The sequence below is a fragment of the Engraulis encrasicolus genome, chromosome 15, assembly GCF_034702125.1.
Source record: "Engraulis encrasicolus isolate BLACKSEA-1 chromosome 15, IST_EnEncr_1.0, whole genome shotgun sequence".
Lineage (NCBI taxonomy): Eukaryota > Metazoa > Chordata > Actinopteri > Clupeiformes > Engraulidae > Engraulis > Engraulis encrasicolus.
In genome coordinates, this window is record NC_085871.1 from 8820558 (window position 1) to 8825557 (window position 5000).

A 5000-nucleotide genomic window follows, 5' to 3' on the forward strand; every position below is an offset into this window, starting at 1 on the left:
ATTCCATCTTAACTGCCACTGTCTCAAGATTCTATTCTTAACGAGCAGGTGCGAGCAAGCATTCTAGAAGTCTATTGTTCAGCTCTTCAATGCAATCTAATATAGTCTTGCTGGACTGTGTATGACAGCTAGCTGCTTGGCTTAGTGGTAATGCATGCCGCTGTATTAGAGATATGGAGGTTGAGGGTTCGAAACCCACCTGAAGCCATGTTGATTTTCTAAATTATATCATATGCAGCGTTCCTTGGCCGACTTAAAATGCCATGTATATCATTTAGTATGGATGGCAAATGTGCTGAATTACAGATATTGAGGTTGGGGGTTCGAAACCCAGTCAAAGCCATGTTGATTTTCAAAATTACATCATATGCAGTGTTCCTTGGCCAACTTAAAATGCCATGTATGTCATTTAGTATGCATGGCAAATGTGCTGGATTACAGATTTGAAGTTTGGGGTTCGAATCCCAGTCAAAGCCATGTTGACTTTCAAAATTATATCATATGCAGTGTTCCTTGGCCAACTTAAAATGCCATGTATGTCATTTAGTATGAATGGCAAATGTGCTGAATTAGGGATATGGGGGTTGGAGGTTCGAACCCCAGTCGAAGCCATGTTGATTTTCAAAATGATATCATATGCAGTGTTCCTTAGCCAACTTCAAATATCATGTATTGTATGTCATTTAATATCAATGGCAAAGGGGTTGGATTACAGATATGGAGGTTGTGAGTTCGAATCCCGCTCGAAGCCATGTTGATTTTCAAAATTATATCATATGCAGTGTTCCTTAGCCAACTTAAAATACCATCTATGTCATTTAGTATATCCCCAAAACGCAGAGCTACAACACTTTCAAGATGGCTGAATCCAAGATGGCTGAATTGTTTGGCCCATAACTTCTGACTGGGTGGATGGAGTTTTTCCAAGATTTCTTTTAGCTTTGTTTTCTCAATAGTACTTTGTTTCATCTCTGCCCCAAAAGGCAAGCCCGCTTCCAGCATTTTCTGTGAGAATGCATTTCTAGTTATTAAGCGGGCTTGCGGAGCAAGAGCAGAGCTCTTGCAGAGCAAGGCCCGATTATAGTAATCTCTAAGTCCTGTTTATTGGTTCTCTTGTACAGGGACAGTAAAAATAGAAAATGGATCTCCTCCTAGGCCTTTCGAGATAGAGACACCGTTCAAACACTAAAACGACCGGCTCGGCTTGGAGATCGCGTTTCGTTATAGGCTTCTCCGTGTCTCTTGTCGTTTTCCCGTTTTTGGCGATTTAGTGAAAGCCTGGGTCCCCATTGGAAACAGTGGTGGAACCTCCATGAACCAAGGTTCCGCCACTCTAGAGATTAGAGTGTAGGAGGCTTTTTCGGTCATAAAACATCAACACTTTCACCTAGAAGTTTAGTTGACGCGTTGTTAGCGAGCTCTATGGGATGTCTCCAAATTGTGAAAGTTTCATCTCCCAACTCCCAATACTTTTTAAATGGCAGGTTTGTAAAAAAAACAGGCCTGGCTCTATGGAGAATCCCATTCTTTCGAAAAGTGCATTTTTCAAGAGATCAGCGCATGTCCCACACGGAGGTCCATTTGTGCCTGAACCCTTTCACCTATAAACTTCATTCAAAGACTGTTAGAGAGATCACAAGCATGACTCCGATCTGTGAAAAGGACACGTGCCAACTCCTTTTAGTTTTTTTACAACGATGTTGTAAAGACAAAAAACTCATTCTCATTTTCTCCCCTGTTAAAGGCTCAATACTAACTGTCTTTCAGTCAATCACAACAGGTGCAGCCAGTGAAGGATTCCATTTCAACTGTCACTGTCTCAAGATTCCATTCTTAACGAGCAGGTGCGAGCAAGCATTCTAGAAGTCCATTGTTCAGCTCTGCAATGCAATCTAATATAGTCTTGCTGGACTATGCATGTCAATTAGCTGCTTGGCTTAGTGGTAATGCATGCTGCTGCATTAGAGATATGGAGGTTGAGGGTTCGAAACCCACACGAAGCAATGTTGATTTTCTAAATTATATCATATGCAGCGTTCCTTGGCCGACTTAAAATGCCATACATGTATATCATTTAGTATGGATGGCAAATGTGCTGAATTACAGATATTGAGGTTGGGGGTTTGAAACCCAGTCAAAGCCATGTTGATTTTCAAAATTACATCATATGCAGTGTTCCTTGGCCAACTTAAAGTGCCATGTATGTCATTTAGTATGCATGGCAAATGTGCTGGATTACAGATATGGAGGTTGGGGGTTCGAATCCCAGTCAAAGCCATGTTGATTTTCAAAAGTATATCATATGCAGTGTTCCTTGGCCAACTTAAAATGCCATGTATGTCATTTAGTATGAATGGCAAATGTGCTGAATTAGGGATATGGGGGTTGGAGGTTCGAAACCCAGTCGAAGCCATGTTGATTTTCAAAATGATATCATATGCAGTGTTCCTTAGCCAACTTCAAATATCATGTATTGTATGTCATTTAATATCAATGGCAAAGGGGTTGGATTACAGATATGGAGGTTGTGAGTTCTAATCCCGCTCGAAGCCATGTTGATTTTCAAAATTATATCATATGCAGCGTTCCTTGGCCGACTTAAAATGCCATGTATATCATTTAGTATGGATGGCAAATGTGCTGAATTACAGATATTGAGGTTGGGGGTTCGAAACCCAGTCAAAGCCATGTTGATTTTCAAAATTATATCATATGCAGTGTTCCTTGGCCAACTTAAAATGCCATGTATGTCATTTAGTATGCATGGCAAATGTGCTGGATTACAGATATGGAGGTTGGGGGTTCGAATCCCAGTCAAAGCCATGTTGATTTTCAAAATGATATCATATGCAGTGTTCCTTGGCCAACTTAAAATGCCATGTATGTCATTTAGTATGAATGGCAAATGTGCTGAATTAGGGATATGGGGGTTGGAGGTTCGAACCCCAGTCGAAGCCATGTTGATTTTCAAAATGATATCATATGCAGTGTTCCTTAGCCAACTTCAAATATCATGTATTATATGTCATTTAATATCAATGGCAAAGGGGTTGGATTACAGATATGGAGGTTGTGAGTTCGAATCCCGCTCGAAGCCATGTTGATTTTCAAAATTATATCATATGCAGTGTTCCTTAGCCAACTTAAAATACCATGTATGTCATTTAGTATATCCCCAAAACGCAGAGCTACAACACTTTCAAGATGGCTGAATCCAAGATGGCTGAATTGTTTGGCCCATAACTTCTGACTGGGTGGATGGAGTTTTTCCAAGATTTCTTTTAGCTTTGTTTTCTCAATAGTACTTTGTTTCATCTCTGCCCCCAAAGGCAAGCCCGCTTCCAGCATTTTCTGTGAGAATGCATTTCTAGTTTATTATTGGTCTTGTGCAGGGCAGCAGTAAAAATAGAAAATGGATCTCCTCCTAGGCCTTTCGAGATAGAGACACCGTTCAAACACTAAAACGACCGGCTCGGCTTGGAGATCGCGTCTCGTTATAGGCTTCTCCGTGTCTCTTGTCGTTTTCCCGTTTTTGGCGATTTTGTTAAAGCCTGGGTCTCCATTGAAAACTATGGTGGAACCTTCATGAACCAAAGTTCCGCCACTCTAGAGATTAGAGTGTAGGAGGCTTTTTCGGTCATAAAACATCAACACTTTCACCTAGAAGTTTAGTTGACGCGTTGTTAGCGAGCTCTATGGGATGTCTCCAAATTGTGAAAGTTTCATCTCCCAACTCCCAATACTTTTTAAATGGCAGGTTTGTAAAAAAAACAGGCCTGGCTCTATGGAGAATCCCATTCTTTCGAAAAGTGCATTTTTCAAGAGATCAGCGCATGTCCCACACGGAGGTCCATTTGTGCCTGAACCCTTTCACCTATAAACTTCATTCAAAGACTGTTAGAGAGATCACAAGCATGACTCCGATCTGTGAAAAGGACACGTGCCAACTCCTTTTAGTTTTTTTACAACGATGTTGTAAAGACAAAAAACTCATTCTCATTTTCTCCCCTTTTTAAGGCTCAATACTAACTGTCTTTCAGTCAATCACAACAGGTGCAGCCTATGAAGGGTTCCATTTCAACTGTCACTGTCTCAAGATTCTATTCTTAACGAGCAGGTGCGAGCAAGCATTCTAGAAGTGTATTGTTCAGCTCTGCAATGCAATGTAATATAGTCTTGCTGGACTATGCATGACAATTAGCTGCTTGGCTTAGTGGTAATGCATGCCGCTGCATTAGAGAGATGGAGGTTGAGGGTTCAAATCCCACCCGAAGCCATGTTGATTTTCTAAATTATAACATATGCAGCGTTCCTTGGCCGACTTAAAATGCCATGTATATCATTTAGTATGGATGGCAAATGTGCTGAATTACAGATATTGAGGTTGGGGGTTCGAAACCCAGTCAAAGCCATGTTGATTTTCAAAATTATATCATATGCAGTGTTCCTTGGCCAACTTAAAATGCCATGTATGTCATTTAGTATGCATGGCAAATGTGCTGGATTACAGATATGGAGGTTGGGGGTTCGAATCCCAGTCAAAGCCATGTTGATTTTCTAAATTATATCATATGCAGCGTTCCTTGGCCGACTTAAAATGCCATGTATATCATTTAGTATGCATGGCAAATGTGCTGGATTACAGATATGGAGGTTGGGGGTTCGAATCCCAGTCAAAGCAATGTTGATTTTCAAAATGATATCATATGCAGTGTTCCTTGGCCAACTTAAAATGCCATGTATGTCATTTAGTATGAATGGCAAATGTGCTGAATTAGGGATATGGGGGTTGGAGGTTCGAACCCCAGTCGAAGCCATGTTGATTTTCAAAATGATATCATATGCAGTGTTCCTTAGCCAACTTCAAATATCATGTATTGTATGTCATTTAATATCAATGGCAAAGGGGTTGGATTACAGATATGGAGGTTGTGAGTTCTAATCCCGCTCGAAGCCATGTTGATTTTTTAAATTATATCATATGCAGTGTTCCTTAGCCA

The 5000-nt window shown here is 40.6% G+C and overlaps 1 protein-coding gene across 9 annotated transcripts in view; it reads right to left on the reverse strand.

Annotated features, from left to right (window-relative positions):
* The window catches only part of cacna1c (calcium channel, voltage-dependent, L type, alpha 1C subunit), a 361352-nt gene that overhangs the window by 59900 nt on the left and 296452 nt on the right, over positions 1-5000 (reverse strand). The gene's annotated exons all lie outside the window — the stretch shown is intronic.